Source organism: Corvus moneduloides, chromosome 3, assembly GCF_009650955.1.
Source record: "Corvus moneduloides isolate bCorMon1 chromosome 3, bCorMon1.pri, whole genome shotgun sequence".
NCBI classification, from domain to species: Eukaryota; Metazoa; Chordata; class Aves; order Passeriformes; family Corvidae; genus Corvus; species Corvus moneduloides.
In genome coordinates this window covers 105,533,905-105,548,235 of record NC_045478.1, presented here as the reverse complement: position 1 = coordinate 105,548,235, position 14,331 = coordinate 105,533,905, and the positions used below count along the sequence as shown (strand labels likewise).

Genomic DNA, 14,331 nt, shown 5'->3' with positions numbered 1-14,331 from the left:
GTGACATGCACACCTGTGGTAATTGTGGAGTTTCTGGACATCTTTTTGGGTTTCCACCTGAATGGCAAGACACTACAGTCAAGAGTGGTAAATATGGTATTTCCTCATGTATTTGAGACAAGAGGTGGAAGACTTCACACAGGCTACAGATGTGGCTTCTTCACAAGCCCTTACCAAAACATGATCTTCTGGCTCCCATGGTGGAAAAGCGTAGGTTTGGCAGAGGGAGAATTACTGGGGTTCAAAGATAAAGAACAAAGGCAAGCAGGGCTCGGTATTTCAACTCCAGCACCACAACAGCAGCCAGAGCAAAGACACAAAGATAAACTCTTGCAGGTAAAAAAGGAGCATCTTTTACTATGGACTCGAATGCCCTGCACCAGGCCACTGTGACTTTCTGAGTTGCACTCTGTTCGACCAACTTTATTACAAGACAGGCAAAAAGGATTCACCTTGCAAGAGGTGAAGTAAAAAGCAAAACATAAGGCAACATAAAACAAGATCTGTCCTCAAAAAGACTGTCTTTGCTTTTAAAGTTACTTTGTTCTCCTCTGGGGTTTTGTAAAACAAGACCTGGAAAATGCAAATATTTCCAGTATTGCTTGCTCAAAGGGACGGTGCTTTGGCAACAGAAAGGCTGTCCCAGTGCCCTGGTTGTCCCTGGCTCAGGATCCCACTCTGCTGGTACATTAAGTCTCCTGGCTCAGTCAGCAGTAGGAACTGGGCAGCCCAGGGACAAAACAGCTTTGGGAAACAGAAAAGAGCCTGGAGGAGGGGACAAGTGAAAGCTGTGAGCTCACACTGCTTCATGTCTTGGATCTGGTGAGGGACTGCCCCAGGACCTAGACCCAACCAGGCCATGAGGGACTGGACAGCTGCTACAGAGAACAAGCCAGATTTCTGTCTGGCAGACAAGAGGCAAAATGAAAATATGTTTTATAAAACCATAGAATATCAGGTTGGAAGAGACCTCAAGGATCATCTGGTCGAAACTTTCTAGGCACAGTCTACACAAGATGGCCCTGCACCCTGTCCAGGCACTTAAATGTTCAACACTGGGGAATCCACCACTTCCCTGGGGAGATTATTCCAGTGGCTGATTGTTCTCATTGTGAAAGGTTTTCCTCATTCTCAAACAGAATCCTCTGGACTAACTTGTACCCACTTGTACCTCATCTCTCCCTGTAAAAAGGGAGCGTCCACTTTCTCTGTAGCCATCCTGTAGATACAGGAACATGGCAATACTGGAACCTTTGCCTTTTTTGAACTTCCCTATCAAAAAAACCATCCTCTTGTAGAAAGATTGACCTCTTCTCTGCTTGGAAGAATTCAGTGTGAAACACACAAACTCAAGAATAGAGACGTGCATAACATCTCTGCCCATCCCCAGAGGAGGACAGTTATGAAGGGCAGCACACATGTGACAGCTTTGCACAAGAGGAAGAAAACAAGAGCAAAAACCCTTATTTCCTCACAGGAGTCACTTGCTTCTATCTTTCCAGTGGCTAGTTAAATGCCATTTACATTTTTCCCTGATACAGACAATACAGATTCCCACGATGCACCTTCTCCTCACCCTCACAGAAGAGTTTTTTCTTCATAGACTTATCATTTAACCAGGAGATGACGAGACACTGTGAAAACTTTTCTTTTCAATCCATATAGATCTGTAACCAAAAAAAATTCTGTTACTGATTTCCAACTCATTAGCAGTTAAAAATCATGCATCTTCCAGAAACTGAGGGTAGGGGAGGGAAATCTGCAGCCTCATGTCACCTGTAACAGCAGAGCATAATCCTCCCACGTTTGGTAACTTTGCAGACACAGGGAACTGTAGAAGGTAGCAATTTTCACTGATCAAAAAGTTTTCTGACTCTGCATAACCCACAGTCATATATATCCTTGAATGCCATTTGTCTATTACTATACATAACTATATCTTATATATAACTAAATAACTATGTTATTTAGTGCAGGTATGACTCTTAAATCTACATAATACTAAGGCTGCCCAACACTCTCCATTTTGGATGTGTTTTCAGCTGCCGGTGGCATTTCCAAGCTTGTGTTCTATGCCACTGTCTGCCTCAGGTTAATTAGCTCTGTAGAATACAGAGTATAAACAAAACACACCATGTACCCAGAGAGCTTTGCCCAGAATAGATGAAATTGTAAATGATTAATTGAAAAAAATTCAGTTATCCATGCCATGCTTTGATGAGGGGATCTGAAATATGGCAGGAGGTAGGGGTTTTTTGTGTTAAAAATCCACTCATTGCTGTTGTAGTGAAAATCTGTACTACATCAATCACCTTAAAAGATTTTGTGTATTTTCCCTTACCCTCCCTATCAAGATGCTTATTCTTAAGCTACTTACAGTTTATCACCTCAAGTCCCAGGGCTACTGCGACTTAGTCTGTGGGCACAAGATTGGCAGTGGAGATTTCATCTTCTGCTTGGATTTCTGCTCGACTGGGGCAGCAGAAGGCAAGGACAACAGAGAGATCCCAGTGTCAGCAGTAACAAAAAGGATGGGCAGGGACTCTTTTTGGGGACACAGGCTTGCTTCTGCCGTCATCTATATCTCCCATATTACTCTGGTAGATGGATTCCTGTGGAAAGCACGTGCATTTGGGAAGCTTTTATGTTGCTGAAATGCTGGAGGTGGATTATAAAGAGGGAAGGACTGGTTAGAGTGTTTTGAGGTGTGGGAAGAAGGAAGTTGCTAAGAGAAAAGACTAATTTGGGCTCCTAAATGTCTCATTACTTGCTCATGCATATTCCTAGTCCAAGGTTGAGAAAGAAATCACTGCATATCCAGCCCTGACAGCAACTTAAAACCTGGATTCTACATTCTATCTTTCTTTCTCAGTGAGGAGGCAGGAGACCTCAGGCTGTGACTTCAGCTATGCACCCACTTGTTGGGAAAGATGCTCCTGCATGTGCTCACATTTCTGGTTATGGATGCACAGGAATAAGCAGATAATTCTTATGTCCTTTATCCTCTCAGGACAAATGAGCACAGCTAAAAACTGTCAGAGCCTTGAGTGCAACATTTAGTACTTAGACAGCACATCTGAAAGAATATGGTAAATAGGGGAAGAGAAAAGACACAGCTTGCTCAAAGAAGTAACATTCTTCATTTCCCTCCCACCTCCCCCTCAGTCATCCGCTTCATGGAGCAAGTGAGTAAAAAATCATGATCCAGAGGGTAATGGCTGAATAAGAGAGGCTCCCAGGTCCACTGCAGGCCTGCTATGCTTCAAAACATAGCTCTTGCTCAGCACTGACAGCTGAAACCTCATCTTTGTAATCTATGGCCTGGCTGTGGAGTTCTCTGCTCTAATTATTCTGCATTTGTCTCTCCTCCCAGCCTGGAACAGGTTTTCAAAGGCCTGAGACCACTGGAACGGGGAAGATTTATGGAGTCAGTCAATGCTGGTTGCATTCTGCAGAACTTTGAATAAGAACCAAAAGACTATTTGAATCTTACAAGGGAAGTTTCCCTCTGATTCGAGTATTACTCACTTCCTGGTGTACTGAAGTTAAAGGATTAAGTAACTTTTCCCAAATATAGAATGGATCACACCCAATCACACACACACACACAGTGCTGCCTTCTTTAAGTGAAGCATCTGAGGAGGAAAATGAGATTACAAATTTAGGAGTATAATGAGATCAAGTTAAATTCACACCATTTACCCGCCTAAGCACAATCTATGTCCTTAGAAAAGATTAATTTTTTTGGTTGCAATTTCTAATCTCATTATACCTTTTGTCACAAGAATGATTTATCAGAATTTCAATACTTAATGCCATACATTTTGTATATTCACTTGGCTTCTCCAGTATTTTATATTTTCATTAGCTGGTATCCACTCACTCATGCCATACCACTCAGCACAGCTATAAATAGAGAGACCAACCAACCAAATCACACAATATTGAAAAGGTCAAAGTAGTATATTACATTACTATAACTTAGAGAATACTCTTTGCAAGGTATTAAAACTTTGACTCCTTATTTATATGACAATGAAAATAAAGAAAATAGGAGCCACTGTGAAATAATCACATCATTACCAGACATCCTTGGGAAACTGAGGGATTGTAAACCCCTCAACATTATTATCTTTACAGCCTAATATAAATTAATGTTGTTCTTTAGGTACTGTCTATCATAGGCTAAGTTAGGCACTGTGTATCTTATGCTCAGGCCATGGTCTGTTCACTACCACTTTTTATGTTTTTAAATACAAATATTCAAGAAGCTCTTAAGGAATAATTATAAGCAAATTTTTTGAAGTCAGAAACCTCTTTTAGTTAACTTGTAAAGAAATTTATCCAGAAACTAAAAATTTGTGAAACTTAAGATAAGGATTATTATTACTGACTCCTTCCCTCCACCAAGAGAGTAAGAGAATTATGGCCTTTCTCTGAAAGTCTGTGCAAAGGATCTGTTTGAACTCAGCGGCTGTGTCAGCACAAAATGCTTTTAGGGTGACGGTGAGCACAGGCTGTTCTGCAATACATCCACCATCCTGTTCCCTCTAAAGACACCCTTGTCTGCATGGCGAAATGTGTATCCCACCTCTTTCCTTGCAGCCCAGGATTCCTAAGAGATCAGGTATACACTGCAGAAACACCTGAAAATCCACAGTAACCTTCCCAGGCCCAGGTTCAGTCAGGTGGCTGATGTGTGCCTTGCATCACTGCCCCTCTACCCAGTGCTGTTTGATCCTGCAGAAGTCTCTGGCTCACATGAAAGTCTCTCTGCTAAGTCATCTACAGGCAGGAGGTTTTACACAAAGAACAAAAGTACAGCTGGGATCTTCAAGACTAGAAGAGCTGTCCCAGACATAGCAGTCATGGCCCACATGAGACAATACTCACAGCTGTAAAGATTCACAGAGTAAAAGGGGATGTTTTTAAAACCGTGAAAAAAATTGAAATGGAAGGAACAACGTTAAAGGGATAAAGAGAGAAGGTGCTAGCTGGGCTTTTCGATATAACTGCAGGAGAACTGAGCTTACTACTCAACCCATAGTGCACTTTTGGTATGTTCCAGGCCACCCTGAACCCCTGGGCAAGTTTAGGCATCCACAACCCAACATGCTGTGGAAGAGGTGCTGGAGGCTGCCCTGCTTTCTCCCTGTGTAGACAGGGGCAATCTGTATTTAGCCGGCATATGTTTGATTAGATCCTGGCATTATACAGTACTGTAGGTTTGGGGAATCAATAATAATGCCATTACAAAGGACTTAATAAATGGAATTGCAATTAACTTAACAGATAACTGAGAAATAAGCTCAGCTAATATTAAGACAACAGCAAACAGTGACCTAATTTCTATTTTATGAGCCTCACTGTCTTCCATGAGAGAATACACAATTCCCAGTGAGCAAGAGGGGATGCCAGGATAACTCTTTGAGGACTATCCACAATTTCCAGTTTGAAACACCACAGTTGCAACAATGCACAGCCAGATTTCCTAATGCAGAGCTGGAGCTGATCTGGCATCTCTCCCTTTCTCCCACTGAGTCCCAGTTAAGAGATCAGAGAGGCTGAGCAAAAACAAAGCTGCAGTGTCTGCAGGCAGTACAGCTGAATAGCCACATTCACCTGCTCATGCTACTTAGGTGCTTATATGGCAAAACGAGCCTGCAGCTTCTATTTTTCATACATGAGACTTGAAGGTTGGGTATGGCTTGGAGTTTTTTTTGGGGGGGTGTGCTTTGGGGGCCTTTTGGTGTGTTTTTTTTGGTGGGGTGCATTGTTTTTGGTTTGATGCCATTTGCGGGTTGGTTTCTTTTTTTTTAGAAAAGTACTTGATAAGACCTTGCTTAAGGCCTTGTCTACACAAAAATAATGTCCTAGTAGAAGTGATGCAGCCTCCTCCCCTGACAGTGACACCTGCAATATAGATGCTATTATTTTAATAGCAAGGTTGTGCACACCCTGCTAAACAGTTTACTGAGGAAGGGATTATACTCTACCTGTGTCACACAATTTTCAGATTAGAAAACTGAGGCTGTACTCTTACAACTGACTAAATGTCCATAGGTAAAACAAGCAAGTAATTTGCCAGGAAGAAGACTTAAAAAATAAATAAAAAACCTGCCAAAAATAAAAAGCAACACCAGGCTTTTATCTTTGCCAGCAAAGGTTACCTGGGAGAGAGCAAGAGAGAGAAATGTGAAGTAGTGCATCTCCTGGCTAATCCATACTTCCTGAAGATTCCCACCCTGAGCTGATGCCTTGGCACTGTTCTGGCAAGGCTCTGGACCCTCTGGCAGAGCAGGTGGCTGTGGGTGGCTGCTCCACCGTCCTCCCACTCCCAGCAGATTTGCTGGCACTGGGGGCATGGAAAGAGAGCTCCACCTGAGCAAACCGAGCCTCTCCACTTTTGGGAGGATGGCTGGAGGGATGCAGAGCATGCCTTATGGAATTTTGCTTTGAATCATGCAGCATATGGAAATGGGTCTGCAAGAAAAATGAGAAATATTTAGAAACAGTTGGAAAGGCTGTCATTGAAATTTATCCTGGCTATGTCTAAACATGGAAAAGGACAACAGAAACCAATGTTAACTTCAGAAAAATGTAAAGAGAACTGACTCTGCAACAAGCAGAAGGCTTATTTCTTTTTAAGTATAAACAATCTGGTGAGGAGGAAGAAAGGCAGAACTATAAAAATAAGCCAAGGCAAGTAAAAAATAATGAGGGTAAAAATTAATAATACTCTGCATCAGTTTGCAGAGGTTTTTTTCTTGTACAGCAGTCTCCAAATATAACTTTATGGGAGAAACCAGACAAAATATTTCTGTTCTGAGCTATCACAGTGGGAAATGGCTTAAAAGGAAGTTCTGCTGGAGGAAGGGGATAGCCTTGAGGTGTGGACAAGCTTTTTAGACACCTTCCTTGGGAGACTAATCTTTCTGTACTCCTTACACAGTCAATGGCAAGAGACGCCAGCCTCCACAGGACAGTTCAATACCCCTAAATGCAGGTGACATGGCCTCCTTATGTACAGTAAGGATAAAGGCTGTAACAAATCACAAAACTTGGACCATTTTCTTCAAGCTTTGCCCATTTGGAGGCCTGAGCTGAATTACAGATGGAACAAACATCGCTGCCTTCAGGGGGAGTTAAGGAAATGGGTGTGAAGACACAGAACCCTCATTTGATGCTTCTTCCATTTTTCTGTCCCCTAAGTGCATCACTGTGTGTTAAACCCCCTCCCCCTTGTCTTTGGTTTTTTGCTTTTTTTTTCTCCCCTCATCTTTGTAATATTTCTTTTCACTTCAGTGCCACAGGCAGCCACAGGCAATGGGAGCTTCCAGGCTGCAAGCTTGCAAAAGTGCAGAGCACCCCCCTTCTTTATTCAGATTTCCTCTCCCACCAAGGTTTTGTGCTGGTGGAGAGGTCCTAGCCATAGGAAGCAACCCTTTATCCAGAACAATAAGCCCTGCAACAGAAGCATCCCTTGTGCAGTGTCTCTAGTTCCAAGGCAGAAATTTTGTTCCCAGGGAACTTGCAAAAAAAATATCACAAAGACAGTAGAAAAAAATTAGTGTGAAAGCAGCCTAACAAAATGTTTGAATACCAAGATTAACAATGACTGTAAATAAGGCTAAGGACAGAAGTAGAGATAATTGCTTCTCATATGAACACCATAGCATTTACCACTTTCCATAGATGCCAAACAGACAAGATTATCTAGATTTTCAAATGAGTTTATCTGTGACCAATTGGCTGAATGGATTGACAAAAATAATGTAAAATGCTAAATGTGAAGCATATTTAGTACGGAAACACCATGACAGATAATGCTGTAATTACTGTATGCAGTTGCTGAATCTAACAATATAAATTAAGTGCCAAGTATGAGTTTCTTTTCCACAGCTAGGGAGAGTCAGAGCAACTTAAATTGCCCTGTATTTCTTTTACAAAGAAAGCTCATTTTTAAATTAGGTATGCATATAAATTCCAGAAAAATCATAGGATTCTTCTGCTTTCCTTACTTCCCACACTGTATCTGAGAACACCAACTTTTTTCATTTATTTCACTTTCCCTTGAAGGACTCTGACAGAGATGCAGTTTGGCTTCGGAGACCAACTCATTGAATTTACTTTTTCTAAGCCTATTACCCAATAACTTAGCATTGTGCAACTACCCAGAAAAAACTAAACAGAAAAATCACCATGCAGATATTTGCAGAAATATATAAGCGATCCTTTACTTCACATACGTCCATGATTTTCAGCTGATAACTTACGTTCAGATCCTAACTTTCAAATTCACTGGTTACTCATAATCCTTTCTGGCAGATGACAGGCACCACATCACATCCTGTGTTTTTCCACCTTCTGCAATACACAATTTCTGGACATGACTGCAATCAGTGGGCAAACTGCAGTTTCATTTTGGTAAAAACTTCTCAATAAAACTTAGTTGCCTACACATTTCTGCAAAAATTAATTGAAGAATTTGGATTAATAATCTTTTGACTTGCTGATAATACATGGCATGGTTTAGGAATTCCTGGGGAAAAACAAAAATGAAAATCAGAAGCAATCATTGAGTAATACATCATTTATTTAGTGTATTACATCAGTTTCTCAAATCTTCCTGACTCATAATAGAGCAAGCACACCCAGTGCTGTAGAAATGTGGCATTTCCTAGCCTTCACTGCACACGTTTTAAAGCACCATCCTCAGTTAAGCCATCCCATGACGTATGGGAAAAAATGTACCTGACATAGCAGGAAAACAAATTTGGACTGATAATGCAGCACATCTGTACAGCAGGACGAGAGACAGAATATGTCATGCAGAGGTGATGGAGGAGAAAAAAGGAAAAGATGTGGAACCTAGCTGAAGTACAAGTGAAACTCTTCATGGCTGAGGCAAGTGCAACCAATGACAACTCCTATAATTTTCCATTGTTTGTAAGGGGAACATTTAAATAATTTCATGGTGTTTCCCTCCCATCCTTCTCGTCCCTCTCTTCCTCCACTTGCAACTTGTCTCACATCACACCTTTTGTTTGTTAAGGTCAGTTGTGAGACATCTTCCTTTACACCTGAATAAGGCCACACTGAATACTGTGCATTAAAAATGAGACAATAACCTGTTTCCTAAAAGTATCTCGACCAGTTAGAACTCAGAAAACAAGGGAGAATTCTTCTACTTTGCAAGTAGGGGTATGTGGAGAGGTGACATATTTTCCTCTTTCTTTAGGTTAAATATACTTGTTATTTACATGAAATCCATCTGCTACAACATCCTACATGCCCAGGAGGACCATACAGTTAAAACATATCAAACCCACATTATTGTGCCTTTCCATACTGTGACATATTAAAAAGGATTTTAGGACTGGGCTGTCAGACATGCACAACAGATTAATTGCTGGGTGAGCATGAACATACAGTACACCACAATCCATGAAAGGATACCACTAGTATATAGCAATACAAGTAGACATAAAAAAAGATTGACATTTAACCCTGGATTTTAGCCCTTCCCATATTTTTGGCCTTTCAGTGACTAAATTCTTTGGAGTTAGCAACAGCAAGCTAGGCTAAAAATATTCCACCTGTGAATTAGTGGTCCATTTTTTTCAAGCGCCTAAAAGGGATACAGAACCATCTATGGGAGCAGACATACTCAAAGCACAAGCAAAACCTGGTTTTGTCTGGAAAAACTGGACAATTGCCAAAGTTAGCTGCTCCTCCACTTGACCACATATGTAGAAGGTTATAGTGCATGACTTGTATGGACATTGGGGGAAATAAAGAATTATTTCAATGTTTTTAATATTCAAAAGCAAAATGGAAGAAAATGTTCAAAAAAATCTGTGCCTACCTCCCCCACTCAAATCTTCCATATATTGAGGTTTTGTGTTATATGGCTTTTGCTCCAGTAAGAATAGTGTTTAGGGAAGGAAGATGACACTGTCCATGCAGTAGGAGGAAAATATAAAGCACTGTTAGGTGCTTGGCAGCAATATGGACAGATATATTTCCTTTCAATGGCAAATGCATATTGGATCTACCAGTCATACACACATATCTCAGTAGATATGGCTACATTTTCCTCTTGACTTTGCTATCAAAGTGTTTCTTTACCACATTTATATGTCCCTCAAAAATATACACAGAAAAGCAAAAGGTCTTTTTGATCAGATGAGAGGTTCCTTTGCAAGATCTTTTTGCTCATTTATCTAAAAGCCACGTAAAAACTGTCTCAAGATGTTCCCAAATTGCTTTCATACTTGTTTTGCTGAAATCCTGTTAATTCCTGTTTAACTGCATGTCTTGCTGTTGTCATTTACACACCTTCCACACGGCAGGATGCTGCAGGACATATTGTGCTTGCTGACAAATTTTTTTGAAGGAAATCCTTGCAATCAGCTGTCCAACATATGAAGCTACATTTGACCACAGGGCATAGAACAAGGGAATTGTTTTTATGACCAAGGAAATCAAAACTGTTCCTCCATAAAGTTCTGGGAGGAAAGAGGGGAAGGGGGAAAGAAGCACAAACCCCTACATCTCTAAGAGCATAATGAAAAGAAAAATAAATCCTTTCTGAAGGCCTGAGGTTAAGAAGCACTGAGTTCCAAAATCCCAGAGGCCAATGGAAGCTGAAAGCATTCAATATCCATTTGGACTGGTCCTACTACTTCACTGTTCAGATCTCACTATTTGCAGCATGCATTTTCTAGCACACGGAAGAAATTGGTGCTGATTGCAATAGAAACATTTTGGGGATGGCAGTAGTAACCACTGCTAACTGCTAAACACAAATTAGAGACAAACTTGAGCCTATTTAGCACACCATTTCCACATGCAGCTTGATTAAGACAGAAAACGACTCAGTCTGTCTATTGCAACACGCTCCACAAGAAGTACAGAAGCGAATTGAGGACAGTAACAGGTAAATAGATGATTCAGGAAGAAGCTGAATTTAGACATATGACATTGACTTAAAAGTTCAGATTTTCTCCCTGTTCAGTTTTCTGAGCTCACGCTGGCTCTGCTGAACAACTAGGCTTTGTTTTCTGCCGTGAAAGGGGAACATCACTGAAGCCAGCAGACACATCATCTGCAAAGAAAAGGTCACTGTTACAAAACCAAATCAAGACCCAGTCTAAAGTGTTTTGTCTGTTTCTAAGCAGGCTGGTATTCTTTTACAGTGAATTTTCATAGGGATAAAATTCCTGCTCACTTGACAAGAAAGACTAACAATACATACTACATAAATAGCAATGGTTCACAAATAACTTAGTAATATTTAATTAAAGTATCTACATGAAAGCAAATAACATCTCTGTGCTATGTAAAGTATTAAAGCACTTAAGGAAATCCTTCTTTCAGAGGATGTGGCTGAGCTATTAACTCAGGCTTATTTTATGGTTTCATCCAGGAGTCACAACTCAGAGCACATCCAACCACCTCATTCCAAAATACTCTACTAGGAACCTTGCCTCTAACCTTTGTGGAAATGTATTCAGGACTCTCCATTCACAACTTAAAAGGCTTTTCTTAGGCACCACACTCCTCAACGTGTAGAATTTACACATCCAGTCATAACAATATCTTATTTTCTTCTGTGTCCACTCTGAAAACTATTTCAGGAAGTCCCCCATTTGTCAAATCGTCAGCAAGCTTTATATGACTTTTTTATTTATTTTTATTCTTTCCTAAAGAAAACAATATTTAATCTATGAACAAGAGTGTGCATGAAATATTTCTCATTGTATGACAATGTTTTACCAGTTCATCTTCAAAAAACCACAAAAAAAAAGTCTGGAGACTAAAGTCAGGAAGATATTACAATATTTGGGCAACAGGAACATTAGCTTGGTGTCTTTAGAGGGGCAGGGAATAAGCCTTGCATCTTACACGTGGTTTCATTGTGTGCAATCCCAGTGGTAGAAAAGGAAGTGGCAATTATTTTTTAACAGATCTTTTCACCTAGGCTAGAGGAAAATGCAGACTTAATGTAGCTACTGCAAACATAAAAACATAGAGGAGGTACCTCTACAAACTCCCAGCCTGTGTTGTTGTGGGCAAGCTGAGGCCACAGCAAGTCTCTGAAAGAGTGAAAGGAATTAACTATTGTTGTACACAGTTGTAACAATGCAAAGGTATTAAATCTCTGTGTGAACCTTTGCCATCCATTGCTTGGAACATGTTTGTATGCATAGAACCTCTCTAATGTTTAATTGTTATAATAAAGATGCTTCATCAAAATAACAAAACAAGATATTCACCTTTCTGTGTGCAGGGAAGTTGATAAAATGAAGGAGCTGGACCTCTGCTTTGGTGCCCACCCTGGCAGAGAGATAACAAATGAATAGAAGATACTGTGCAGCTCTAGGGCAACTGAGAAGCATCTCTGCTCATCTCCGCAGAGCAATTGCACGTGGCAGGAAATCCTGTGCTGAAGAAACGCCACCCATTGAGATGTTCCAGGTTTGGGAAGACAGCTGAACAGTGGTGAGAAGGTACGAAAAAATTCAATATGTTCTTATTCCTAGACTTTATAGCACTACTAATGCTATGTTTTAAAACTTTCCCTATTTATAAACTTCCTGGGCTTTTGTCTGGCTCCTTCAGCTGAGCTACAACACTTCTGCAAAGTCCTCCTCCCATCCCAGCCCTGACCTGTGCCTGCCATGGCAGCTCTAACTCAGGTCTCCTTTACTGCTGACTACAGAATTTTTCTCCCAGCACTGCCACTGCTCACAGATGTCTTTGTTTAACCTGAATATTCCTTAGCATCTGCCAGCATTTTCCCCTAGCTAAATTCCTACTAAATGCACTTTACTTCTCTAAGCCTCGTCAGCTATTGCTCTAAATGCATCCCTTCAAGAGGAAAAAAAATCTCCACCTGTCTTTAATATGTGTATCAATAAAATGAGGATTAGAAATCTGCACTTCTAGGCTGTTAAACAAACTCTCTTCTGCCTCCATTTATTCACCCATAAAATGGCTATAATATTTACTACAATATCTCAAAGAACAGTTAAAAAGCTTAATGCTATTAATTCAATACTACTGATTCTGTCTTGCTACAGGGAATATATAAACATTTCCATGCCAGGTCGATATATATTTATAAGATTTATAGTTTACAGTTTGTAGTCATTAGTATAACAACATTTGCAAGGTTAATACCCCAGTCCTACGGAGCGGAAGGTAGTATCTGCATTATAGGCAAGATTATATTCTTGTTTGCTAGATATTCCTTTTAAGTAAGTCTGTAACATTTATTTTCTCCTATAGGGCAGTATTATTAATAAATACATACTGCCAGGCTTTAATTTATGTAAAAGCCCATTGTTTTTAAAGAACTTCTCTGCAACAAAATGAATCCTTTTTCTTTTTTTAATACATAGTACAGAATCTTTTTCTTACAGCTGCTTTAGCAAGGTTTTTCCCTTAGGTCTGTATATTATACAAATGTTTTCAAAAGACAGTAAAAAAAACAAAAAACAAAAAACAAAAAAACCCCCACCAAAATGAAGAATCAGTAACCAGCAGAAGTACACAGAACACCATTGTACCCTAAAGACAAGAAATACTATTGCTAAAATCACAGACCTGAAGTTGCGCTTTAAAAAAAAAAGTAAAAATAGGTGACTTCCAAGTTTGATTGTGCAGCCCATATGTGCTGTAACATGAACACGCGAGACCGTCCGCTGCCTCTCGAAAGGAAGGATTGCCTTTAGCTGTGCTGATCTTCTCCAGGAATTACTCTGCTCTGTACAGGGGATGACTGTCAGCCATTTCCAGCACTAATTGGACTCAAGTATGGTACGACCTAATTTCTCAGCATGTACCGCAGAGTTCTGAGATTCCTGAATGCTTCAGCCTTTGGAGAGTTTTGTTGTTTTCTATTAGCTACAACTTCTCTGTCTCTGACTGCCAGCAGAGGGAGAAAACGGAATGTGAAGCTGAGAACATAATACGACACACCATCTCTCATCCACACTGCTGAAATAAATATGATGTGGTTTCAACCATTTCTTTTCTAGGGCAGGGTACACTCATTCTAAGTTTCCCAGTGTAAAAGTAATCTGATTAAATTTGGTGGCTTGTTTTTTTTCCCCCCTCTCCTGTCTTTTTTCCACCCTTCTCTCCCCTTTTGTCTTTCGTTCCATGCAGGCGGAATCTTCATGAGACACACAAAGAGTGGAAGAATTATACAGGGGGGTTTATTATGAAACTAAAAATCATTTCATTGGCATTAATGGGAGAGTCTGTCTTTTGGAGAGCTCCACATTTCTAGAAGCCATTTCCTGTTCTCAAGATCCCTTA

General features: G+C 40.3%; 1 long non-coding RNA gene across 1 annotated transcript; it reads right to left on the bottom strand.

Annotated features, from left to right (window-relative positions):
- Positions 1-8,578: 8,578 nt before the first annotated feature.
- On the bottom strand, positions 8,579-13,974 carry LOC116441363. Its single transcript, XR_004239043.1, has 4 exons — positions 13,615-13,974; positions 12,282-12,497; positions 12,047-12,101; positions 8,579-11,110 (listed from the first exon to the last, which is right to left on the bottom strand). It is a non-coding gene; the product is annotated as an uncharacterized LOC116441363 (long non-coding RNA).
- Between the last annotated feature and the right edge of the window lie 357 nt (positions 13,975-14,331).